The following is a 27,500-nucleotide window of genomic DNA, read 5'->3' as shown; positions in this document are numbered from 1 at the left end:
CCTCCCCCTTGTGTCGTGGCTGCTCCCCCTTACGGAAAAGGACCCTTAGGCCACTTGGATCTAGCATCAACCTTGCTGTCACCTGTGTTGAAACACTTTTGGCGTCAATTAACCTGTTCAAAACAGGTGACGGCAATCCTCAATGAAGAGGGAAGTCCAGGAATAGGGCTGTAACACATGTGCCGGCTTCCGCAGCCCGGCAAAATCCCGGACGTTTTTTTCACGCTGCCGCGCTGCTGAGACACATTCAGAGCAATGTGTCTTTTCACACGACACGGCCCCGGCACGGCTGCCGGGTTGCAGCCGGAAATATCCACTGGAAGGTGCTATCCGGTGTAAACCGGGTAGTGTGTTACAGCCCATAGAGTATCGTGTCTCTCCTGGAGAGGGTCCTGTTGGGAGGTATGCAGGAATAGAGTATCGTGTTTCTCCTGGAGAGGGTCCTGTCGGGAGGTATGCAGGAATAGAGTATTGTGTCCCTCCTGGAGAGGGTCCTGTTAGGAGGTATGCAGGAATAGAGTATCGTGTTTCTCCTGGAGAGGGTCCTGTCGGGAGGTATGCAGGAATAGAGTATTGTGTCCCTCCTGGAGAGGGTCCTGTTAGGAGGTATGCAGGAATAGAGTATCGTGTTTCTCCTGGAGAGGGTCCTGTCGGGAGGTATGCGGGAATAGAGTATTGTGTCCCTCCTGGAGAGGGTCCTGTTAGGAGGTATGCAGGAATAGAGTATCGTGTTTCTCCTGGAGAGGGTCCTGTCGGGAGGTATGCAGGAATAGTGTATTGTGTCCCTCCTGGAGAGGGTCCTGTTGGGAGGTATGCAGGAATAGAGTATTGTGTCCCTCCTGGAGAGGGTCCTGTTGGGAGGTATGCAGGAATAGAGTATCGTGTTTCTCCTGGAGAGGGTCCTGTTGGGAGGTATGCGGGAATAGAGTATTGTGTCTCTCCTGGAGAGGGTCCTGTTAAGAGGTATGCAGGAATAGAGTATTGTGTCTCTCCTGGAGAGTGTCCTGTCGGGAGGTATGCGGGAATAGAGTATTGTGTCCCTCCTGGAGAGGGTCCTGTTGGGAGGTATGCAGGAATAGATTATATTGTCCCTCCTGGAGAGGGTCCTGTCGGAAGGTATGCGGGAAGAGTATTGTGTCTCTCCTGGAGAGGGTCCTGTCGGGAGGTATGCAGGAATAGAGTATTGTGTCCCTCCTGGAGAGGGTCCTGTCGGGAGGTATGCAGGAATAGAGTATTGTGTCCCTCCTGGAGAGGGTCCTGTTGGGAGCTATGCGGGAATAGAGTATTGTGGCCCTCCTGGAGAGGGTTCTGTCGGGAGGTATGCAGGAATAGAGTATATTGGCCCTCCTGGAGAGGGTCCTGTTGGGAGGTATGCAGGAATAGAGTATCGTGTCTCTCCTTGAGAGGGTCCTGTTGGGAGGTATGCAGGAATAGAGTATATTGGCCCTCCTGGAGAGGGTCCTGTCGGGAGGTATTCGGGAAGAGTATTGTGTCTCTCCTGGAGAGGGTCCTGTCGGTAGGTATGCGGGAATAGAGTATTGTGTCTCTCCTGGAGAGGGTCCTGTCGGGAGGTATGCGGGAAGAGTATTGTGTCTCTCCTGGAGAGGGTCCTGTCGGGAGGTATGCGGGAAGAGTATTGTGTCTCTCCTGGAGAGGGTCCTGTCGGGAGGTATGCGGGAAGAGTATTGTGTCTCTCCTGGAGAGGGTCCTATCGGGAGGTATTCGGGAAGAGTATTGTGTCTCTCCTTGGGAGGGTCCTGTCGGGAGGTATGCAGGAAGAGTATTGTGTCTCTCCTGGAGAGGGTCCTGTCGGGAGGTATGCAGGAAGAGTATTGTGTCTCTCCTGGAGAGAGTCCTATCGGGAGGTATTCGGGAAGAGTATTGTGTCTCTCCTTGGGAGGGTCCTGTCGGGAGGTATTCGGGAAGAGTATTGTGTCTCTCCTGGAGAGGGTCCTGTCGGGAGGTATGCGGGAAGAGTATTGTGTCTCTCCTGGAGAGGGTCCTGTCGGGAGGTATGCGGGAAGAGTATTGTGTCTCTCCTGGAGAGGGTCCTGTCGGGAGGTATGCGGGAAGAGTATTGTGTCTCTCCTGGAGAGGGTCCTGTCGGGAGGTATGCGGGAAGAGTATTGTGTCTCTCCTGGAGAGGGTCCTGTCGGGAGGTATGCGGGAAGAGTATTGTGTCTCTCCTGGAGAGGGTCCTGTCGGGAGGTATGCGGGAAGAGTATTGTGTCTCTCCTGGAGAGGGTCCTGTCGGGAGGTATGCGGGAAGAGTATTGTGTCTCTCCTGGAGAGGGTCCTGTCGGGAGGTATGCGGGAAGAGTATTGTGTCTCTCCTGGAGAGGGTCCTGTCGGGAGGTATGCGGGAAGAGTATTGTGTCTCTCCTGGAGAGGGTCCTGTCGGGAGGTATGCGGGAAGAGTATTGTGTCTCTCCTGGAGAGGGTCCTGTCGGGAGGTATGCGGGAAGAGTATTGTGTCTCTCCTGGAGAGGGTCCTGTCGGGAGGTATGCGGGAAGAGTATTGTGTCTCTCCTGGAGAGGGTCCTGTCGGGAGGTATGCGGGAAGAGTATTGTGTCTCTCCTGGAGAGGGTCCTGTCGGGAGGTATGCGGGAAGAGTATTGTGTCTCTCCTGGAGAGGGTCCTGTCGGGAGGTATGCGGGAAGAGTATTGTGTCTCTCCTGGAGAGGGTCCTGTCGGGAGGTATGCGGGAAGAGTATTGTGTCTCTCCTGGAGAGGGTCCTGTCGGGAGGTATGCGGGAAGAGTATTGTGTCTCTCCTGGAGAGGGTCCTGTCGGGAGGTATGCGGGAAGAGTATTGTGTCTCTCCTGGAGAGGGTCCTGTCGGGAGGTATGCGGGAAGAGTATTGTGTCTCTCCTGGAGAGGGTCCTGTCGGGAGGTATGCGGGAAGAGTATTGTGTCTCTCCTGGAGAGGGTCCTGTCGGGAGGTATGCGGGAAGAGTATTGTGTCTCTCCTGGAGAGGGTCCTGTCGGGAGGTATGCGGGAAGAGTATTGTGTCTCTCCTGGAGAGGGTCCTGTCGGGAGGTATGCGGGAAGAGTATTGTGTCTCTCCTGGAGAGGGTCCTGTCGGGAGGTATGCGGGAAGAGTATTGTGTCTCTCCTGGAGAGGGTCCTGTCGGGAGGTATGCGGGAAGAGTATTGTGTCTCTCCTGGAGAGGGTCCTGTCGGGAGGTATGCGGGAAGAGTATTGTGTCTCTCCTGGAGAGGGTCCTGTCGGGAGGTATGCGGGAAGAGTATTGTGTCTCTCCTGGAGAGGGTCCTGTCGGGAGGTATGCGGGAAGAGTATTGTGTCTCTCCTGGAGAGGGTCCTGTCGGGAGGTATGCGGGAAGAGTATTGTGTCTCTCCTGGAGAGGGTCCTGTCGGGAGGTATGCGGGAAGAGTATTGTGTCTCTCCTGGAGAGGGTCCTGTCGGGAGGTATGCGGGAAGAGTATTGTGTCTCTCCTGGAGAGGGTCCTGTCGGGAGGTATGCGGGAAGAGTATTGTGTCTCTCCTGGAGAGGGTCCTGTCGGGAGGTATGCGGGAAGAGTATTGTGTCTCTCCTGGAGAGGGTCCTGTCGGGAGGTATGCGGGAAGAGTATTGTGTCTCTCCTGGAGAGGGTCCTGTCGGGAGGTATGCGGGAAGAGTATTGTGTCTCTCCTGGAGAGGGTCCTGTCGGGAGGTATGCGGGAAGAGTATTGTGTCTCTCCTGGAGAGGGTCCTGTCGGGAGGTATGCGGGAAGAGTATTGTGTCTCTCCTGGAGAGGGTCCTGTCGGGAGGTATGCGGGAAGAGTATTGTGTCTCTCCTGGAGAGGGTCCTGTCGGGAGGTATGCGGGAAGAGTATTGTGTCTCTCCTGGAGAGGGTCCTGTCGGGAGGTATGCGGGAAGAGTATTGTGTCTCTCCTGGAGAGGGTCCTGTCGGGAGGTATGCGGGAAGAGTATTGTGTCTCTCCTGGAGAGGGTCCTGTCGGGAGGTATGCGGGAAGAGTATTGTGTCTCTCCTGGAGAGGGTCCTGTCGGGAGGTATGCGGGAAGAGTATTGTGTCTCTCCTGGAGAGGGTCCTGTCGGGAGGTATGCGGGAAGAGTATTGTGTCTCTCCTGGAGAGGGTCCTGTCGGGAGGTATGCGGGAAGAGTATTGTGTCTCTCCTGGAGAGGGTCCTGTCGGGAGGTATGCGGGAAGAGTATTGTGTCTCTCCTGGAGAGGGTCCTGTCGGGAGGTATGCGGGAAGAGTATTGTGTCTCTCCTGGAGAGGGTCCTGTCGGGAGGTATGCGGGAAGAGTATTGTGTCTCTCCTGGAGAGGGTCCTGTCGGGAGGTATGCGGGAAGAGTATTGTGTCTCTCCTGGAGAGGGTCCTGTCGGGAGGTATGCGGGAAGAGTATTGTGTCTCTCCTGGAGAGGGTCCTGTCGGGAGGTATGCGGGAAGAGTATTGTGTCTCTCCTGGAGAGGGTCCTGTCGGGAGGTATGCGGGAAGAGTATTGTGTCTCTCCTGGAGAGGGTCCTGTCGGGAGGTATGCGGGAAGAGTATTGTGTCTCTCCTGGAGAGGGTCCTGTCGGGAGGTATGCGGGAAGAGTATTGTGTCTCTCCTGGAGAGGGTCCTGTCGGGAGGTATGCGGGAAGAGTATTGTGTCTCTCCTGGAGAGGGTCCTGTCGGGAGGTATGCGGGAAGAGTATTGTGTCTCTCCTGGAGAGGGTCCTGTCGGGAGGTATGCGGGAAGAGTATTGTGTCTCTCCTGGAGAGGGTCCTGTCGGGAGGTATGCGGGAAGAGTATTGTGTCTCTCCTGGAGAGGGTCCTGTCGGGAGGTATGCGGGAAGAGTATTGTGTCTCTCCTGGAGAGGGTCCTGTCGGGAGGTATGCGGGAAGAGTATTGTGTCTCTCCTGGAGAGGGTCCTGTCGGGAGGTATGCGGGAAGAGTATTGTGTCTCTCCTGGAGAGGGTCCTGTCGGGAGGTATGCGGGAAGAGTATTGTGTCTCTCCTGGAGAGGGTCCTGTCGGGAGGTATGCGGGAAGAGTATTGTGTCTCTCCTGGAGAGGGTCCTGTCGGGAGGTATGCGGGAAGAGTATTGTGTCTCTCCTGGAGAGGGTCCTGTCGGGAGGTATGCGGGAAGAGTATTGTGTCTCTCCTGGAGAGGGTCCTGTCGGGAGGTATGGTTCCGGTACAGCTGGAGAGTCATTGACTCTCTACCTCTTGCATGACCTGGCACTTATCCCACTTTCCCTTAACCCCATCTGGGAGCACATGAAACTACAAGATTACTAGAAACTGGGCGTGAATTATTAAACTGCAGCAATGTTGATTTATTTGGATGCTTTGTGCAGTATACTTTAATGCTTGTACACTGTCACTCATAGATCTGCCAGTAATGTACGAGACTGAGCAGATGATCAGACCAGGTATTGCAAATAAAAAAGTAATCCCTGCCAGTTGATGCATTTCGTAGGCTGACCTTATTATGCCTTTAACCTGGGACACTCATGAATTACACAGGTTCTGTGGCTGGCTGACTACAAGCCTGCATTTCACCTGGTTTTAAGCAGCCAAAGAACCTGTGTAATTCATGAGTGTCCCAGGATAAAGGGATAATATGGTCAGCCTATGCATTTAGGACAGTGCAGAATGCTGCCGTTGTGTAACAGCCATCTCTGGTGGACGCAGGACCCATATAGACAAGTAGCTGTGATAATAAGTTGCTCAGAGCAGACTATTTCTGTTTTCATCGTTCTCTCTGCTGCTTGTCGCTATTCTGATAGTAGGGCAGCTGCAGAATAATCCTCAACCCACACATAGCCTGCTCAGCTGTCGCTGCAGAGAGGAGATCACTGACAGGTGCATAGAGTTACACTGCACGGACACTGGTGCCAGGGTCACACCTATGACATTTTATATGGCCGCCAGTCTCGGTGACATTCCTCTTGGCTTTAGTAAAATAACTAGCCGGAGAGATTGATGAGATTTAGACGTAGGCCCTGTGCTTTGTCGATGGCAGCCGGTTTATTGCAGTTAGCGTGCTGGGATTATGGGAGGAGGATGGTGCGTCCTGCAGCAACTGACACAACCAGTCAAGTCACTTTCTTAAAGGGAAGTCATCAATGCATTATGAGGGCATTATTCTGAAAAATAAAAATGAAACTCTGACAATGAAGACTAATAGTCTGTAGCAATGTAACCCCACTCTCTCACACATCACCAGCCGACTGAATAGGGAGTACGCTTCCACACAGGCAGAGATTATGGGGGTTATTCAGAGTTGTTAGCAGCTGGGCAAAACCATGTACACTGCAGGTGGGGCAGATGTAACGTGCAGAGAGAGTTAGATTTGGGTGGGGTATATTGTTTCTCTTACGTCCTAGAGGATGCTGTGGTCCACATTAGTACCATGGGGTATAGACAGGTCCACCAGGAGCCATTGGCACTTCTAAGAGTTTGAGAATGTGAGCTGGCTCCTCCCTCTATGCCCCTCCTACCAGACTCAGTTTAGAAAATGTGCCCGGAGGAGCCGGTCACAGCTAAGGGAGCTCCATAGGAGTTTTTCTAGTTTTATTATTTTTCTTAGAGTTAGGCACAGGGAGGCTGCTGGCAACAGCCTCCCTGCTTTGTGGGACTTAGGGGGTGAGCAGTGTCCGGCCTGCGGGGTCTGAGCCACTGTCTCCGCTGACTGGACACTGAGCTCCAGAGGGTGATGATCGTTCTCCGCCACAAGGTATCCGCTCGCCCCAGCAGCATGCCACCACCCACTAACAGAGCCAGAAGATTCCGGTGGCGAGTGAGTCACTGGCATCCCGACAAGCGGGGAGCCGGTATAAATGGCGGCAACAGGGTAGGAGCGCAGCGGTACACAGTGCGGTGCTATGAGGGGCGCCCTGGGCCAGCGCAGACACCCTACACTGGTCACTCACGGCTGTCAGGGACCCCAGTAACGCTGCCAGCCTCAGGCCAGTATAAAGAATTGAAAGTGCGGGAAGATGTGCCATGTTCAAGGGGCGGAGTTTCTCCTCAGTGCGGACCCAGTGGCTTCCAGCGCCATTTTCTCCCTGCAGATACAGCTACAGAGACGCTGACTGGAGTGCTGTCACTCCACACAACTCCAGCTATCCTGTGCGGTACCAGGGGTTGTAGAAGGGGGGAGGCTGTAAATTACTGTGTAGTCTATTAAGGGTACACAGTCAGCGCCAGGTGTTTTGTTTACAACTGCCTAATTAAGCGCCATGTGTGGGCTGGCTCCAAGCTCTGTGTTTCTCTGAAGGTACTTGGGGGGGTGGGGGGGAAACTGTGACATTTTCCTGTGTGTATGTGGCTGTTCTCTCACATAGCCATGTCCAGGGACTCTGTGTCTTATTCTGCAGAGGAAGTTTCTTCTCCAGAGGAACACTGCTTCAGGGGTGGTGTTAAGGCCTACTATTGCCTGTGCATGGATTTCTAAAGCTATAGTAAAGTGGTCAGGCACGTTACTAGAAGAGTACGATACAATGGATAGAAGTGACATTTAACTGTTTTTACGTAACATACAGGATTCTGCGGGTTTCATGGTGGAGTCCATGAAGGACCTGGGTACGCTGCATGCAAGGATATCTTCCATGTCGGTCTCAGCTCGCAGGGGACTCTGGCTACGCCAGTGGTCTGCAGACGCGGAATACAGGAGAAGTGTGGAGAAACAACCCTTCACAGGTCAGCTCTATTTGGGGTAGCATTGGATGCGTGGATTTCCACGGCTACCGCAGGTAAGTCACCTTTTCTTCCCTCAGCTGCTCCTTCTACGAAGAAACCCTTTTCTTCCTCGGCATCGCAGTACTTTCGACCGCTAAGATGAAAAAGTCCAAGCCTCCTACCACTTTCTTTAGAGGTGATCGGGCAAAATCCAAGAAGCCAGCTCCTGCAGGCTCCCAGGACCAGAAGCCTGCTTCTGGTTCCTCAAAATCCTCAACATGACGGTGGACTGCACAGCCTGGAGAACGGGTTGGTGGGTGCGAGACTCAGACGTTTCAGCCACGTCTGGGTGTTGTCCGGCCTGGATCCCTGGGTACTGGATATTGTGTCCCAGGGGTACAGACTGGAGTTTCAAGAACTCCCACCTCACCGATTCTTCAAATCAGACTTGCCAGCTTTACTGACAGACAGGGCTATCTTACAGGAAGCCATCCAAAAATTGGAAAAGTCAGAGGTCATTGTTCCAGTTCCACCTTATATGCAACATATGGGTTACTATTCAAACCTTTTCGTGGTACCGAAACCGGATGGTTCGGTCAGACCGATTTTGAACTTGAAATCGTTAAACCCTTTTCTCTGACGTCCTAAGTGGATGCTGGGGACTCCGTCAGGACCATGGGGATTAGCGGCTCCGCAGGAGACAGGGCACAAAACTAAAGCTTTAGGATCAGGTGGTGTGTACTGGCTCCTCCCCCTATGACCCTCCTCCAAGCCTCAGTTAGGTTTTTGTGCCCGTCCGAGCAGGGTGCAATCTAGGTGGCTCTCTTAAGAAGCTGCTTAGAAAAAGTTTTTAGGTTTATTATTTTCAGTGAGTCCTGCTGGCAACAGGCTCACTGCATCGAGGGACTTAGGGGAGAGAAGTTCAACTCACCTGCGTGCAGGATGGATTGGCTTCTTAGGCTACTGGACACCATTAGCTCCAGAGGGAGTCGGAACACAGGTCTCACCCTGGGGTTCGTCCCGGAGCCGCGCCGCCGACCCCCCTTGCAGATGCTGAAGATTGAAGGTCCAGAAACCGGCGGCAGAAGGCTCTTCAGTCTTCTTGAAGGTAGCGCACAGCACTGCAGCTGTGCGCCATTGTTTGTCACACACTTCTCACCAACGGTCACGGAGGGTGCAGGGCGCTGCTGGGGGCGCCCTGGGCAGCAATGTAAATACCTTTTATGGCTAAAAAATACATCACATATAGCCCTTGAGGCTATATGGATGTATTTAACCCCTGCCAGATATTACAAACTACGGGAGAAAAGCCCGCCGGAATAGGGGGCGGGGCTTATTCTCCTCAGCACACAGCGCCATTTTCCTGCTCAGCTCCGCTGTGAGGAAGGCTCCCAGGACTCTCCCCTGCACTGCACTACAGAAACAGGGTAAAACAGAGAGGGGGGGCACTTTTTATGGCGATATTTTATATATTTAAGCTGCTATAAGGATACAACACTTATATAAGGTTGTTCCCATATATATTATAGCGCTTGGGTGTGTGCTGGCAAACTCTCCCTCTGTCTCCCCAAAGGGCTAGTGGGGTCCTGTCTTCGATAAGAGCATTCCCTGTGTGTCTGCTGTGTGTCGGTACGTGTGTGTCGACATGTATGAGGACGATGTTGGTGTGGAGGCAGAGCAATTGCCGGTAATGGTGATGTCACCCCCCAGGGAGTCGACACCGGAATGGATGGCTTTGTTTATGGAATTACGTGATAATGTCAGCACATTACAAAAATCAGTTGACGACATGAGACGGCCGGAAAACCAGTTGGTACCTGCCCAGGCGTCTCAGACACCGTCAGGGGCTGTAAAACGCCCTTTACCTCAGTCGGTCGACACAGACCCAGACACGGACACTGAATCTAGTGTCGACGGTGAAGAAACAAACGTATTTTCAAGTAGAGCCACACGTTATATGATCACGGCAATGAAGGAGGCTTTGCATATCTCTGATACTGCAAGTACCACAAAAAGGGGTATTATGTGGGGGGTGAAAAAACTACCTGTAGTTTTTCCTGAATCAGAGGAATTGAATGATATATGTGATGAAGCGTGGGTTAACCCAGATAGAAAAGTGCTAATTTCAAAAAAGTTATTGGCATTATACCCTTTCCCGCCAGAGGTTAGGGCGCGCTGGGAAACACCCCCTAGGGTGGATAAGGCGCTCACACGCTTATCAAAACAAGTGGCGTTACCGTCTCCTGATACGGCCGCCCTCAAGGATCCAGCTGATAGGAGGCTGGAAACTACCCTAAAGAGTATATACACACATACTGGTGTTATACTGCGACCAGCCATCGCCTCAGCCTGGATGTGCAGTGCTGGGGTGGTCTGGTCGGATTCCCTGACTGAAAATATTGATACCCTGGATAGGGACAGTATTTTATTGACTATAGAGCAATTAAAGGATGCTTTTCTTTATATGCGAGATGCTCAGAGGGATATTTGCACTCTGGCATCGAGAGTAAGTGCGATGTCCATATCTGCCAGAAGAAGTTTATGGACGCGACAGTGGTCAGGTGATGCGGATTCCAAACGACATATGGAAGTATTGCCGTATAAAGGGGAAGAATTATTTGGCGTAGGTCTATCGGATCTGGTGGCCACGGCAACTGCCGGAAAATCCACCTTTTTACCTCAGACCCCCTCCCAACAGAAAAAGACACCGTCTTTTCAGCCGCAGTCCTTTCGGTCCTATAAGAACAAGAGGGCAAAAGGACAGTCATATCTGCCCCGGGGCAGAGGAAGGGGTAAGAGAGGGCAGCAAGCAGCCCCTGCCCAGGAACAGAAGCCCTCCCAGGGTTCTGCAAAGCCCTCAGCATGACGCTGGGGCTGTACAAGCGGACTCAGGAGCGGTGGGGGGTCGACTCAGGAATTTCAGCGCACAGTGGGCTTGCTCACAGGTGGACCCTTGGATCCTGCAGGTAGTATCTCAGGGTTACAGGTTGGAATTCGAGAAGTCTCCCCCTCGCCGGTTCCTAAAGTCTGCTTTGCCAACGTCTCCCTCAGACAGGGCGACGGTATTGGAAGCCATTCACAAGCTGTTTTCTCAGCAGGTGATAGTCAAGGTACCCCTCCTACAACAGGGAAAGGGGTATTACTCCACGCTATTTGTGGTACCGAAGCCGGACGGCTCGGTAAGACCTATTCTAAATCTGAAATCTTTGAACCTGTACATACAAAAATTCAAGTTCAAGATGGAATCACTCAGAGCAGTGATTGCGAATCTGGAAGAAGGGGACTTTATGGTGTCCCTGGACATAAAGGATGCTTACCTGCATGTCCCAATTTGCCCTTCACATCAAGGGTACCTCAAGTTCGTGGTGCAAAACTGTCATTATCAGTTTCAGACGCTGCCGTTTGGATTGTCCACGGCACCTCGGGTCTTTACCAAGGTAATGGCCGAAATGATGATTCTTCTGCGAAAAAGAGGCGTATTAATTATCCCTTACTTGGACGATCTCCTGATAAGGGCAAGGTCCAGAGAACAGCTGGAGGACGGAGTAGCACTAACCCAAGTAGTGCTGCAACAACACGGGTGGATTCTGAATTTTCCAAAATCTCAGTTGACCCCGACAACACGTCTGCTGTTCCTGGGAATGATTCTGGACACGGTTCAGAAAAAGGTGTTTCTTCCGGAGGAGAAAGCCAAGGAGTTATCCGAACTTGTCAGGAACCTCCTAAAACCAGGAAAAGTGTCTGTGCATCAATGCACAAGAGTCCTGGGAAAGATGGTGGCTTCTTACGAAGCAATTCCATTCGGCAGATTCCACGCACAAACTTTTCAGTGGGATCTGCTGGACAAATGGTCCGGATCGCATCTGCAGATGCATCAGCGGATAACCTTATCGCCACGGACAAGGGTGTCTCTTCTGTGGTGGTTGCAGAGTGCTCATCTGTTAGAGGGCCGCAGATTCGGCATACAGGACTGGGTCCTGGTGACCACGGATGCCAGTCTGAGAGGCTGGGGAGCGGTCACACAGGGAAGAAACTTCCAGGGAGTATGGTCAAGCCTGGAGATGTCTCTTCATATAAATATACTGGAGCTAAGAGCAATTTACAATGCTCTAAGCCTGGCAAAACCCCTGCTTCAGGGTCAGCCGGTGTTGATCCAGTCGGACAACATCACGGCAGTCGCCCACGTAAACAGACAGGGCGGCACAAGAAGCAGGAGAGCAATGGCAGAAGCTGCAAGGATCCTTCGCTGGGCGGAAGATCATGTGATAGCACTGTCAGCAGTGTTCATTCCGGGAGTAGACAACTGGGAAGCAGACTTCCTCAGCAGACACGATCTACACCCGGGAGAGTGGGGACTTCATCCAGAAGTCTTCCACATGATTGTGAACCGTTGGGAAAAACCAAAGGTGGATATGATGGCGTCTCGCCTCAACAAAAAACTGGACAGGTATTGCGCCAGGTCAAGAGACCCTCAGGCAATAGCTGTGGACGCTCTGGTAACACCGTGGGTGTACCAGTTAGTGTATGTGTTTCCTCCTCTGCCTCTCATACCCAAAGTACTGAGAATTATACGGCAAAGGGGAGTAAGAACGATACTCGTGGCTCCGGATTGGCCAAGAAGAACTTGGTACCCGGAACTTCAGGAGATGCTCACGGAAAATCCGTGGCCTCTACCTCTAAGACGGGACCTGATTCAGCAGGGACCGTGTCTATTCCAAGACTTACCGCGGCTGCGTTTGACGGCATGGCGGTTGAACGCCGAATTCTAAAGGTAAAAGGCATTCCAGAAGAGGTCATTCCTACACTGGTTAAAGCCAGGAAGGAGGTGACTGCACAACATTATCACCGCATTTGGAGAAAATATGTTGCGTGGTGTGAGGCCAGGAAGGCCCCCATGGAGGAATTTCAACTGGGTCGATTCCTACATTTCCTGCAAACAGGATTGTCTATGGGCCTCAAATTGGGGTCCATTAAGGTTCAAATTTCGGCCCTGTCGATTTTCTTCCAGAAAGAATTGGCTTCAGTTCCTGAAGTCCAGACTTTTGTAAAAGGAGTACTACATATACAGCCCCCGGTTGTGCCCCCAGTGGCTCCGTGGGACCTGAATGTAGTTTTGGATTTTCTCAAATCCCATTGGTTTGAGCCACTCAAATCGGTGGATTTGAAATATCTTACATGGAAAGTAACCATGCTACTGGCCCTGGCTTCAGCCAGGAGAGTATCAGAATTGGCGGCTTTATCGTATAAGAGCCCATATCTGATTTTCCATTCGGACAGGGCAGAACTGCGGACGCGTCCTCAGTTTCTGCCTAAGGTGGTGTCAGCGTTTCACCTGAACCAGCCTATTGTGGTGCCTGCGGCTACTAGCGATTTGGAAGATTCCAAGTTGCTGGACGTTGTCAGGGCATTGAAAATATACATTTCAAGGACGGCTGGAGTCAGAAAATCTGACTCGCTGTTTATACTGTATGCACCCAACAAGCTGGGTGCTCCTGCTTCTAAGCAGACGATTGCTCGTTGGATTTGTAGCACAATTCAACTTGCACATTCTGTGGCAGGCCTGCCACAGCCTAAATCTGTCAAGGCCCATTCCACAAGGAAGGTGGGCTCATCCTGGGCGGCTGCCCGAGGGGTCTCGGCATTACAACTCTGCCGAGCAGCTACGTGGTCGGGGGAGAACACGTTTGTAAAATTCTACAAATTTGATACCCTGGCTAAAGAGGACCTGGAGTTCTCTCATTCGGTGCTGCAGAGTCATCCGCACTCTCCCGCCCGTTTGGGAGCTTTGGTATAATCCCCATGGTCCTGACGGAGTCCCCAGCATCCACTTAGGACGTCAGAGAAAATAAGATCAAGTTATACGGTGTGATTGGTGTGGCTGGTATGAGTCTTACCCGGGATTCAATATCCTTCCTTATTGTGTACGCTCGTCCGGGCACAGTATCCTAACTGAGGCTTGGAGGAGGGTCATAGGGGGAGGAGCCAGTACACACCACCTGATCCTAAAGCTTTAGTTTTGTGCCCTGTCTCCTGCGGAGCCGCTAATCCCCATGGTCCTGACGGAGTCCCCAGCATCCACTACGGACTACGAGAAATAGATTTATCGGTAAGTAAAATCTTATTATTTGAGGGAGTTCAAATTCAAAATGGAGTCTCTGAGAGCGGTGATCTCAGGTCTGGAGGAGGGAGAGTTTCTGGTATCCCTGGATATCAAGGATGCGTACCGCCACATCCCGATTTGGCCGCCGCATCAGGCTTATCTCAGATTTGAACTGTTAGACATTCACTATCCGTTTCTGGCACTGCCATTCGGGCTCTCCACAGCACCGAGAGGTTTCACCAAGGTGATGGCAGAGATGATGGTTCTCCTCCACAGACAGGGAGTGAACATAATTCCGTATCTAGATGATCTGCTGATAAAGGCTGTTGCAGTCCATTGCTCTCATGACTCGTCTGCTCAGGGAACATGGTTGGATCCTGAACCTTCCAAAATCACATTTGGAACCGACGAGGAGATTGTCTTTCCTGGGGATGATCCTCGACAAGGAAGTGCAGAGAGTGTTTCTAGCAGTGGAGAAAGCGTTGGTGATATAATCGATGGTCCGGGATGTCTTGAAGCCTGCCCAGGTATCGGTTCATCAGTGCATTCGCCTTGTGGGAAAGATGGTTGCCTCCTACGAGCCTCTACAGTACGGAAGATTTCATGCTCGATCCTTCCAACTGGACCTCCTAGACAAGTGGGCGGGTTCTCATCTACATATGCACCAGAGGATATGTCTGTCGCCGAAAGCAAGGATTTCACTTCTCTGGTGGCTGCAAATGCCTCACCTTCTGGAGGGCCGCAGGTTTGGGATTCAGGACTGGATCCTTCTAACCACGGATGCAAGTCTCAGGGGATGGGGCGCAGTCACTTGAGGGGAAACATTCCAAGAAAGGTGGTCAAGTCTGGAATCCGGTCTTCCAATAAACATTCTGGAGCGAAGAGCCGTGTACAACGATCTTTTGCGAGATCGGGCCATTCAAGTGCAGTCGGACAATGTAACGACGGTGGCCTACATAAACCGACAGGGCGGAACGAAGAGCAGAGCTGCAATGTCGGAGGTAACAAGAATCATCCTCTTGACAGAAAAGCACGCGTTGGCGCTGTCAGCAATTTTCATTCCGGGAGTGGACATCTGGGAAGCAGACTTCCTCAGCAGACACTCTCTCCATCCAGGAGAGTGGGGCCTCCATCCGGAGGTGTTCACGGAGGTGACAAATCTTTGGGGTGTACCTCAAATAGACATGATGGCCTCCCGTCTCCACAAGAAGCTTCAGAGGTATTGTTCCAGGTCAAGAGACCCACAAGCAGTGGCTGTGGACGCCCTGGTGACTCCATGGGTGTTCCAGTCGGTGTACGTGTTCCCTCCACTTCCACTCATTCCAAGGATCCTAAAGCTCATAAGGAGAACAAGAGTTCAGGAAATCCTCATCGCTCCAGATTGGCCAAGAAGGACTTGGTACGTGGATCTTCTGGGTCTACTGCTGGAAGACCCGAGGCCTCTACCTCTTCGGGAGGACTTGCTGCAACAGGGGCCGTTCGCCTATCAAGGCTTACTGCGGCTTGGAGGTTGAACGCTGGATACTAGCTCAGAAGGGCATTCTGAACAAGGTTATTCCTACCCTGATACAGGCTAGGAAAGGAGTAATGTCTAAACATTACCATCGCATTTGGAAAAAGTATGTATCTTGGTGTGAATCCAAGAAGTTTTCTACGGTGAAGTTTCAACTGGGACGATTTCTCCTCTTCCTACAAGCAGGTGTGGATATGGGCCTGAGGTTGGAATCTATAAAGGTCCAGATTTTGGCCCTATCCATTTTCTTCCAGAAACAGCTGGCTTCCCTCCCTGGGGCTCAGACTTTCTTGAAAGGGGTTCTGCACATCCAGCCTCCCTATGTGCCGCCTACGGCGCCCTGGGATCTTAACATGGTGTTGCAGTTCCTCCAATTGGATTGGTTCGAGCCTCTACAGGAGGTTGAGGTCAAGTTTCTCACGTGGAAGGTTGTTACTTTGTTGGCCTTAGCTTATGTTAGACGTGTGTCGGAGTTGGGGGCTTTGTCTTGTAAAAGTCCCCTACTTGATCTCCCATGAAGATAGAGCTAAGCTCCGGACATGTCAGCAGTTCCTTCCAAAGGTTGTGTCGGCTTTTCATATCAATCAGCCTATTGTGGTGCCAGTTGCTACTGACTCCTCAATTCCATCAGTCCTTGGATGTAATTTTTTTGGTTTACTAGCAACTTTGAATAAGACCTTATGTCTGGCGAACACACGCAGTCGCATCTAAACCCGGCTTACAATCATTTCTGTGGCCCTATTCACAAAAGTGTCCTTTTAAAAGATAACTGAAAATCCCAAAATGTATATCTTCCGGTATGAGCCGTGGACAATGTTAGAATTTACTGGTATTGGACTCAAAGTCGACAGCATTTAGGTTGACATTAAAAAAGGTCGACATGACGTTCTTTATGTTTTTTGGGTGTCGTTTTTTCCGTCAAGTGACCGGGAACCCCAATTAGTATACAACATCCCCTTGCATGGCGAGGGGCTGCGGGCAAGGTGCCTCACTCCACTACCGCTGCGCTTGGCACAGGTTACCGTTCTTAATCGGGATCCGGTCTCAAGGTCGACCACTATTGGTTGACAGGTCGACATGTTCTAGGTCGACAGGGCAAAAGATCGACATGAGTTTTTCACAATTTTTTTTCTTTTCTCTGACGTCCTAGTGGATGCTGGGTACTCCGTAAGGACCATGGGGGATAGACGGGCTCCGCAGGAGACTGGGCACTCTTAAAAGAAAGATTAGGTACTATATCTGGTGTGCACTGGCTCCTCCCTCTATGCCCCTCCTCCAGACCTCAGTTAGAATCTGTGCCCGGCCAGAGCTGGATGCACCTAGTGGGCTCTCCTGAGCTTCCTAGAAAAGAAAGTATTTATTAGGTTTTTTATTTTCAGTGAGATCTGCTGGCAACAGACTCACTGCTACGAGGGACTGAGGGGAGAGAAGCAAACCTACCTGCTTGCAGCTAGCTTGTGCTTCTTAGGCTACTGGACACCATTAGCTCCAGAGGGATCGAACACAGGGCCCGACCTCGATCGTCCGTTCCCGGAGCCGCGCCGCCGTCCCCCTTGCAGAGCCAGAAGACGGTAGATTCCAGGAGAAAATCGGCGGCTGAAGACTCCGGTCTTCAATAAGGTAGCGCACATTGCTCCCACAGCACACCACACGCTACGGTCACTGGTGGGTGCAGGGCGCTGGGGGGGGGGCGCCCTGGGCTGCAATAAGTATACCTTTTGGCAAATGTGCACATAATACAGTTATAAACTGTATATGTGCCTAATCCCCCGCCATTAACATTATTAAAAAAGCGGGAGAAGCCCGCCGCGGAGGAGGCGGGGCTATCTCCCTCAGCACACCGGCGCCATTTTCTCTTCACAGCTCCGCTGGAAGGACGCTCCCCAGGCTCTCCCCTGCAGTATACACTACAAGAAGGGTAAAAAAGAGAGGGGGGGCACATAAATTTAGGCGCAAAAGGTGATATAAGCAGCTATTGGGGGAAAATTCACTTTGTGTTAGTGTAAATCCCTCTGTTATATAGCGCTCTGGTGTGTGCTGGCATACTCTCTCTCTGTCTCCCCAAAGGACTTTGTGGGGTCCTGTCCTCAGTCAGAGCATTCCCTGTGTGTGTGCGGTGTGTCGGTACGGCTGTGTCGACATGTTTGATGAGGACGCTTACGTGGAGGCGGAGCAAGAGCCGATAAGTGTGATGTCGCGTCCTGCGGGGCCGACACCAGAGTGGATGGATATGTGGAAGGTATTAACCGACAGTGTCAACTCCTTGCATAAAAGGTTCGATGACGTAACAGCTTTGGGACAGCCGGCATCTCAGCCCGCGCCTGCCCAGGCGTCTCAGAGGCCATCAGGGGCTCAAAAACGCCCGCTACCTCAGATGGCAGACACAGATGTCGACACGGAGTCTGACTCCAGTGTAGACGAGGATGAGACAAATGTACAATCCACAAGGGCCATCCGATGCATGATTACGGCAATGAAAAATGTGTTACACATTTCTGACATTAACCCGGTTACCACTAAAAAGGGTATTATGTTTGGGGAGATAAAGCAGCCAGTGACTTTTCCCCCATCTGATGAGTTAAATGAATTGTGTGAAGAAGCGTGGTGTTCCCCAGATAAGAAATTAGTGATTTCTAAGAGGTTACTAATGGCATACCCTTTCCCGCCAACGGACAGGTTACGTTGGGAAACTTCCCCTAGGGTGGACAAGGCGCTCACACGCTTATCAAAAAAGGTGGCACTACCGTCTCAGGATACGGCCGCCTTAAAGTAGCCTGCGGATAGAAAGCAGGAGGCTATCCTGAAGTCTGTGTATACACACTCAGGTACTATACTGAGACCTGCAATTGCTTCAGCATGGATGTGTAGTGCTGCAGCTGCTTGGTCTGATACCCTGTCAGATAACATTGATTCCCTTGACAGGGATACTATTTTGCTAACCATAGAGCATATTAAAGACGTCGTCTTATATATGAGGCATGCACAAAGGGACATTTGCCGGCTGGCATCTAGAATTAATGCAATGTCCATTTCTGCCAGGAGAGTATTATGGACTCGGCAGTGGACAGGTGATGCTGATTCTAAAAGGCACATGGAGGTTTTGCCTTATAAGGGTGAGGAATTGTTTGGGGACGGTCTCTCGGACCTCGTATCCACAGCAACAGCTGGGAAGTCGACTTTTTTACCTCAGGTTCCCTCACAGCCTAAGAAAGCACCGTATTATCAAGTACAGTCCTTTTGGCCTCAGAAAGGCAAGCGGGTCAGAGGCGCGTCCTTTCTGCCCAGAGGCAGGGGTAGAGGGAAAAAGCTGCACCAGACAGCCAGTTCCCAGGAAGAAAAATCCTCCCCTGCTTCCACTAAGTCCACCGCATGACGCTGGGGCTCCACAGGTGGAACCAGGTGCGGTGGGGGCGCATCTCCGGAACTTCAGCGACCAGTAGGTTCGCTCACAGGTGGATCTCTGGGTTCTACAAGTGGTATCTCAGGGATACAAGCTGGAGTTCGAGGCGTCTCCCCCTCGCCGTTACCTCAAATCAGCCTTGCCAGCTGCTCCCAAGGAAAGGGAGGTAGTACTGGCGGCAATTCACAAGCTGTACCTTCAGCAGGTGATAATCAAAGTTCCCCTCCTTCAACAGGGACGGGGTTACTATTCCACAATGTTTGTGGTACCGAAACCAGATGGTTCGGTGAGACCCATTCTAAATTTGAAATCCTTGAACACTTATATAAGGAAGTTCAAGTTCAAAATGGAATCGCTCAGGGCGGTTATTGCAAGCCTGGAAGAGGGGGATTTTATGGTGTCACTGGACATCAAGGATGCTTACCTACATGTCCCCATTTACCCACCTCACCAGGAGTACCTCAGGTTTGTGGTACAGGACTGTCATTACCAATTCCAGACGTTGCCGTTTGGTCTGTCCACGGCACCGAGGGTATTTACCAAGGTAATGGCCGAAGTGATGATACTCCTTCGAAAGAAGGGAGTTATAATTATCCCGTACTTCGACCATCTCCTTATAAAGGCAAGGTCCAAGGAGCAGTTGTTAGTCGGAGTAGCACTATCTCGGGAAGTGCTACAACAGCACGGCTGGATTCTGAATATCCCAAAGTCGCAGCTGATTCCTACGACGCGTCTGCTGTTCTTGGGCATGATTCTGGACACAGAACAGAAGAAGGTGTTTCTCCCGGAGGAGAAGGCCCATGAATTGTCATCTCTGGTCAGGGACCTCCTGAAACCAAAACAGGTGTCGGTGCATCACTGCACGCGAGTCCTGGGAAAGATGGTAGCTTCTTACGAAGCAATTCCCTTTGGCAGGTTCCATGCAAGGATTTTTCAGTGGGATCTGTTAGACAAGTGGTCTGGATCGCATCTTCAGATGCATCGGTTGATCACCCTGTCCCCGAGGGCCAGGGTGTCTTTGCTGTGGTAGTTGCAGAGTGCTCATCTTCTCGAGGGCCGCAGATTCGGCATTCAGGACTGGGTCCTGGTGACCACGGATGCAAGCCTCCGAGGTTGGGGGGCAGTCACTCAGGGAAGAAACTTCCAAGGACAGTGGTCGAGTCAGGAGACTTCCCTACACATAAATATTCTGGAACTAAGGGCCATTTACAATGCCCTAAGCCAAGCAAAACCAAAACTTCAAAACCAACCGGTGCTGATTCAGTCAGACAACATCACGGCGGTCGCCCATGTAAACCGACAGGGCGGCACCAGAAGCAGGATGGCGATGGCAGAAGCCACAAGGATTCTTCGATGGGCGGAGAATCACGTGCTAGCACTGTCAGCGGTGTTCATTCCGGGAGTGGACAACTGGGAAGCAGACTTCCTCAGCAGGCACGACCTCCACTCGGGAGAGTGGGGACTTCATCCAGAAGTCTTCAAGCTGATTGTAAATCGTTGGGAAAGGCCACAGGTGGACATGATGGCGTCCCGCCTCAACAAAAAGCTAAAAAGATATTGCGCCAGGTCAAGGGACCCTCAGACGATAGCTGTGGACGCTCTAGTGACACCGTGGGTGTACCAGTCGGTTTATGTGTTCCCTCCTCTTCGTCTCATACCAAAGGTACTGAGGATAATAAGAAAGAGAGGAGTAAGAACTATACTCATCGTTCCGGATTGGCCAAGAAGAACTTGGTACCCGGAACTACAAGAAATGATCTCAGAGGACCATTGGCCTCTGCCGCTCTGACAGGACCTGCTACAGCAGGGGCCCTGTCTGTTCCAAGACTTACCGCGGCTGCGTTTGACGGCATGGCGGTTGAACGCCGGATCCTAATGGAAAAGGGCATTCCAGATGAAGTCATTCCTACGCTGATAAAAGCTAGGAAGGATGTGACAGCAAAACATTATCACCGCATATGGCGAAAATAGGTTTCTTGGTGTGAGGCCAGGAAGGCCCCAACAGAGGAATTTCAGCTGGGTCGATTTCTGCACTTCCTACAGTCAGGAGTGACTATGGGCCTAAAATTGGGATCCATTAAAGTCCAGATTTCGGCCCTGTCTATTTTCTTTCAAAAAGAACTGGCTTCACTGCCTGAAGTTCAGACGTTTGTTAAGGGAGTGCTGCATATTCAGCCCCCTTTTGTGCCTCCAGTGGCACCTTGGGATCTCAACGTTGTGTTGGATTTCCTAAAATCACATTGGTCTGAGCCACTTCAGACCGTGGAGTTGAAGTATCTCACGTGGAAGGTAGTCATGCTGTTGGCCTTGGCCTCAGCTAGGCGTGTGTCAGAATTGGCGGCTTTGTCCTGTAAAAGCCCATATCTGATTTTCCATATGGACAGGGCAGAATTGAGGACTCGTCCCCAATTTCTCCCAAAGGTGGTATCAGCGTTTCATTTGAACCAACCTATTGTGGTGCCTGCGGCTACTCGGGACTTGGAGGATTCCAAGTTGCTGGACGTAGTCCGGGCCCTGAAAATCTATGTTTCCAGGACGGCTAGAGTCAGGAAAACTGACTCGCTGTTTATCCTGCATGCACCCAACAAGCTGGGTGCTCCTGCTTCAAAGCAGACTATTGCTCGCTGGATCTGTAGCACGATTCAACTTGCACATTCTGCGGCTGGACTGCCGCATCCTAAATCAGTAAAAGCCCATTCCACGAGGAAGGTGGGCTCTTCTTGGGCGGCTGCCCGAGGGGTCTCGGCTTTACAACTTGGCCGAGCTGCTACTTGGTCGGGATCAAACACTTTTGCAAAATTCTACAAGTTTGATACCCTGGCTGAGAAGGACCTTGAGTTTGCTCATTCGGTGCTGCAGAGTCATCCGCACTCTCCCGCCCGTTTGGGAGCTTTGGTATAATCCCCATGGTCCTTACGGAGTACCCAGCATCCACTAGGACGTCAGAGAAAATAGGAATTTACTCACCGGTAATTCTATTTCTTGTAGTCCGTAGTGGATGCTGGGCGCCCATCCCAAGTGCGGATTGTCTGCAATACTTGTATATAGTTATTGCCTAACTAAAGGGTTATTGTTGAGCCATCTGTTGAGAGGCTCAGTTATTGTTCATACTGTTAACTGGGTATAGTTATCACGAGTTATACGGTGTGATTGGTGTGGCTGGTATGAGTCTTACCCGGGATTCCAAATCCTTTCCTTATTGTGTCAGCTCTTCCGGGCACAGTATCCTAACTGAGGTCTGGAGGAGGGGCATAGAGGGAGGAGCCAGTGCACACCAGATAGTACCTAATCTTTCTTTTAGAGTGCCCAGTCTCCTGCGGAGCCCGTCTATTCCCCATGGTCCTTACGGAGTTCCCAGCATCCACTACGGACTACGAGAAATAGAATTACCGGTGAGTAAATTATTATTTTTTTTAACCTTTTCATACGTAACGATCCACGTGGACTACGATTGGAACGGTAATCTGTGCCGAGCGAAGGGACACGGTGCACTAATTGGGGTTCCCGGTCTCTCTACAAAGAAAACGACGCCAAAAAAATATAAAAAACTCATGTCGACCTTTTGACCTGTTGACATAGAGACCCTGTCGACCTAGTTACTATCTACCTTCCATACCACACCCTCCCAATCGTAGTCCACGTGGATCGTAAAGAATGAAAAAGTCCAAAAAGTAAAAAAGTGTGAAAAATTCATATCTACTTTTTTCATGTCAACCTTGTCCATGTCGACCTAATGTCCATGTCGGCTGATTTCTAGTGTCGACCTATCCACTGTTGACCTGATTAGCGTCGACCTAGAGTCCGGTTACTGCATTTACAGCTCTGAGATAAAAAGTGAACTACCTGCTAGCGCCACTGTAGCGTGCTGACACATTTAGGGCGTGTCCTACCTGGCATCTCATAACGGGTCCAAATAGCAGCTTGTAACCCTGTTTAGTGTTCACTCTAGGTGCAGGGTGTTGCTCAGTAATGGAAAGAACTGTAGATGTGATGTAGCTGTACCGTGACAAAATGTAAATATGCTCTAGGGCCTAATTCATACCTGATCGCAGCAGCAAAACTGTTCTCTAATGGGCAAAATCATGTGCAGTGCAGGTGGGGCAGATGTAACATGTGCAGAGAGAGTTAAATTTGGGTGGGGTGTGTTCAAACTGAAATCTAAATTGCAGTGTAAAAATAAAGCAGCCAGTATTTACCCTGCAGAGAAACAATATAACCCACCCAAATCTAACTCTCTCTGCACATGTTACATCTGCCCCCTTGCAGTGCACATGGTTTTGCCCATTAGAGAACAATTTTGCTACTGCGATCGGGTCTGAATTATGCCCTTGTCATTGATTAGCACCCTTCACCTAGAATGAACACTACCTGCGCACACCGCAGGCTGGATCCAGGTTAGTGCCAGGGCTACCTTCTGCTGGCGTCATCTCCAAGCGCTGGTGAGCCGGTTCCCCAAAGGCTTTAGTGTGACCAGGTATACCAGCAAATAACCCACGTTATTGCGTCAGTGGAAAAGGGTTATTACTGTGATATCACGGACGCCACCTCTGCGTAGGACTCAGTGAATCAATGAATCCATTTCTGCACATCATGGACCTGTTTCTAATCAGATGGATCTCTCCGACATCTGCAGATTGTGCATGCAGCCAGAGATTGGAGCACTCTCTGTGTGAAATGGGTGTTACTTGGTGGTAAACTGGGCCGCGACCATGCGATTACACTGAACTGCTCCATCTTGTGATTGCGTAGGCCAGCTTCCATGATGATCCATTGCCTGCTGTCGCTCATGGGTGGCCTGTGTCAGACGGGGGGTGGTGCAAGTCCAGATACTAATGGTGTCCGATGCAATGGGTGGGCGTGTGGTGGAGTGCATAAGATTGCCCCATGCCACGTCACATGTCCTGCACCTCAGCTGTCGGGGTCAGCAGGGAAAATGTGGTCTTAAGTAAGAGCAAAAGACAAAAGCAGCTATATGCCTTTTCCAGGGCACACTTTGATAAATTATAAGAAAATGATGAATTATCAAAATATGAGTAAATTAATACTTAACTTTTATTGAGATATACTTAAAAAGAAAGGGAGAAGGCAAATATAGATAAATAATTGCTACAATTTTTGGGCGATAAAAATTAGATGGGCGAAAATATGTTTATTCCCTTGATAATCCAAAAATTACTTTCATTTTAATTGAAAAAATCTTTGTGGGAGTAAACTAGCTCCATTATGTTCAGCTATCACATGTCAGAATATCAAGATTAAATATAGGTGGAGATTCGATGCCTGGGTCTGCACAGAAAGCTGGAAAAACTCAAATGATGTGAGAGTAAAATACCTACGGTACCTAGTATTCCCTGGTGGTCTCCCTATCGGGTTCACTACGATATGCCGGCGGTCGGGCTCCCGGCGACCAGCATACTGGCGCCGGGAGCCCGACCGCCGGCTTACCAACAGTGTGGCGAGCGCAAATGAGCCCATTGCGGGCACACTGCGCTCGCCACGCTACGGGCACGGTGGTGCGCTAAGCGCGCCACACTATTTTATTCTCCCTCCAGGGGGGTCGTGGACCCCCACGAGGGAGAATAAGTGTCCTGATTCCGGCGCCGGTATACTGTGCGCCGGGATCCCGTCAGTCGGCATACTGAAGACCACCCTCCCAACCGGGTACTGACCAGGCCCTGCAGTGTATGGCTTCCAAGATCAGACGAGGTTGGGCATACTCAGTGTAGTTTGACCGTAGGTAAGTAAATCTCCAGCATGTGCAATCAATTCCAGTGTACAGTTACTCCAGGCAAATCATATGGATATGATAATCTGACAAGGATTAATCCCCTGAATGAGATATAAATGATTCTGTGCAATGAAAAAACACACCGTATTCTAATAGGTGTTTGTTGTCCCAATCTGAGACACCTATTGTTATATCACATTTGAGCAAAGAACAAAAATATTCTTGAAACATATATTGAATGTTCCTGAGGCTGGATATCACAAAAATTAATAAATCCTAGAGATTCAGATTTTATAGGGGGAGGCCCCTAAATGTGATATAACAATAGGTGTCTCAGATTAGGACAACAAACACCTATCAGAATACGGTGTGTTTTTTCATTGCACAGAATCATTTATATCTCATTCAGGGGATTAATCCTTGTCAGATTATCATATCCATATGATTTGCCTGGAGTAACTGTACACTGGAATTGATTGCACATGCTGGAGATTTACTCACCTACGGTCAAACTGCACTGAGTATGCCCAACCTCGTCTGATCTTGGAAGCCATACACTGCAGGGCCTGGTCAGTACCCGGTTGGGAGACCACCAGGGAATCCTAGGTACCGTAGGTATTTTACTCTCACATCATTTGAGTTTTTCCAGCTTTCTTTGCAGACCCAGGCATCGAATCTCCACCTATATTTAATCTTGATATTCTGACATGTGATAGCTGAACATAATGGAGCTAGTTTACTCCCACAAAGATTTTTTTCAATTTAAAATGAAAGTAATTTTTGGATTATCAAGGGAATAAACATATTTTCGCCAATCTAATTTTTATCGCCCAAAAATTGTAGCAATTATTTATCTATATTTGCCTTCTCCCTTTCTTTTTAAGTATATCTCAATAAAAGTTAAGTATTAATATACTCATTTTCATAATTCATCATTTTCTTATAATTTATCAAAGTGTGCCCTGGAAAAGGCATATAGCTGCTTTTGTCTTTTGCTCTTACTTAAGACCACATTTTCCTTATAGTTTACAGAACTATTTTCCGGGAGGACCACCAACCCATTGCTGAATTTATTTGTTTATGTAGTAAGCATTATGTTGGTTTAACAAATAACTAAATTAATACAAACGCTACTAATATTATATTCTGTGCAGATTTTACATTCTCTTAGCAAGGGGTCAGCAGGGAGCCATATTGTGGCCATGTAGCACACGACGTCCCAGGGGTAACATTCCCTGAGACGTACTTTGCTTTAATGTGAGATTGATGTGACCCGTCCACTAGATTGGGGTAATGCAAGACATAAAAAATAAAAACAAAATACAATAGGTTGTTCATATGTATTTGTGCGTTAGGATATTTAATTAGTACTCTGCATAGTCTGTCATTGGTAATGGACTACAGACTCAGGCAGGGTGAGTGCATAATATTGTCCCATGCTGCGTCACGTGCAGGAGAGCTGGGCAGCGTCACACCGGTACAGCACCACTGCATAACATGACTGATCATGTCTGATACCAGTGGTTCTCACACTGTGTCCTGGCTCCCTGGGGCGCCCCGGAACACTTGCAGGGGTGCCCTGGGTTGGTGGTCCAGGACCAATTCACATTATTTACAATGTAATAGATATATATATATATATATATATATATATATATATATATATTTCTCTATCGTCCTAGTGGATGCTGGGGTTCCTGAAAGGACCATGGGGAATAGCGGCTCCGCAGGAGACAGGGCACAAAAAGTAAAGCTTTAGGATCAGGTGGTGTGCACTGGCTCCTCCCCCTATGACCCTCCTCCAAGCCTCAGTTAGATTTTTGTGCCCGGCCGAGAAGGGTGCAATCTAGGTGGCTCTCCTGAGCTGCTTAGAAAAGTTTAGCTTAGGTTTTTTATTTTACAGTGAGTCCTGCTGGCAACAGGATCACTGCAACGAGGGACTTAGGGGAGAAGAAGTGAACTCACCTGCGTGCAGGATGGATTGGCTTCTTTGGCTACTGGACATTAGCTCCAGAGGGACGATCACAGGTACAGCCTGGATGGTCACCGGAGCCTCGCCGCCGGCCCCCTTGCAGATGCTGAAACGAGAAGAGGTCCAGAATCGGCGGCAGAAGACTCCTCAGTCTTCTTAAGGTAGCGCACAGCACTGCAGCTGTGCGCCATTTTCCTCTCGGCACACTTCACACGGCAGTCACTGAGGGTGCAGGGCGCTGGGAGGGGGGCGCCCTGGGAGGCAAATGAAAACCTTTTTTGGCTAAAAATACCTCACATATAGCCTCCGGGGGCTATATGGAGATATTTAACCCCTGCCAGAATCCGTTAAGAGCGGGAGACGAGGCCGCCGAAAAAGGGGCGGGGCCTATCTCCTCAGCACACAGCGCCATTTTCCCTCACAGAAAGGCTGGAGGGAAGGCTCCCAGGCTCTCCCCTGCACTGCACTACAGAAACAGGGTTAAAACAGAGAGGGGGGGCACTAATTTGGCGTTAGAAATATATAAAAAAGATGCTATAAGGGAAAACACTTATATAAGGTTGTCCCTATATAATTATAGCGTTTTTGGTGTGTGCTGGCAAACTCTCCCTCTGTCTCTCCAAAGGGCTAGTAGGTCCTGTCCTCTATCAGAGCATTCCCTGTGTGTGTGCTGTGTGTCGGTACGTGTGTGTCGACATGTATGAGGACGATGTTGGTGAGGAGGCGGAGCAATTGCCTGTAATGGTGATGTCACTCTCTAGGGAGTCGACACCGGAATGGATGGCTTATTTAGGGAATTACGTGATAATGTCAACACGCGCCAAGGTCGGTTGACGACATGAGACGTCCGACAAACAATTAGTACTGGTCCAGACGTCTCAAAAACACCGTCAGGGGTTTTAAAACGCCCGTTTACTTTAGTCGGTCGACACAGACACAGACAGGGACACTGAATCCAGTGTCGACGGTGAATAAACAAACGTATTCCTTATTAGGGCCACACGTTAAGGGCAATGAAGGAGGTGTTACATATTTCTGATACTACAAGTACCACAAAAGAGGGTATTATGTGGGATGTGAAAAAACTACCGTAGTTTTTCCTGAATCAGATAAATTAAATGAAGTGTGTGATGATGCGT

General features: G+C 50.2%; 1 protein-coding gene and 1 pseudogene across 6 annotated transcripts in view; both read left to right on the top strand.

Annotated features, from left to right (window-relative positions):
• Window positions 1-27,500, top strand: part of LOC134970257 (golgin subfamily B member 1-like) — a 375,865-nt gene that overhangs the window by 692 nt on the left and 347,673 nt on the right. The gene's annotated exons all lie outside the window — the stretch shown is intronic.
• On the top strand, window positions 24,889-25,007 carry LOC134971536 (5S ribosomal RNA; annotated as a pseudogene).

The sequence above is a fragment of the Pseudophryne corroboree genome, chromosome 11 (assembly GCF_028390025.1).
Source record: "Pseudophryne corroboree isolate aPseCor3 chromosome 11, aPseCor3.hap2, whole genome shotgun sequence".
In the NCBI taxonomy this organism is placed as follows: domain Eukaryota; kingdom Metazoa; phylum Chordata; class Amphibia; order Anura; family Myobatrachidae; genus Pseudophryne; species Pseudophryne corroboree.
Note: the sequence above shows the minus strand (reverse complement) of the source record. Positions and strands in the feature narration are given on the sequence as shown.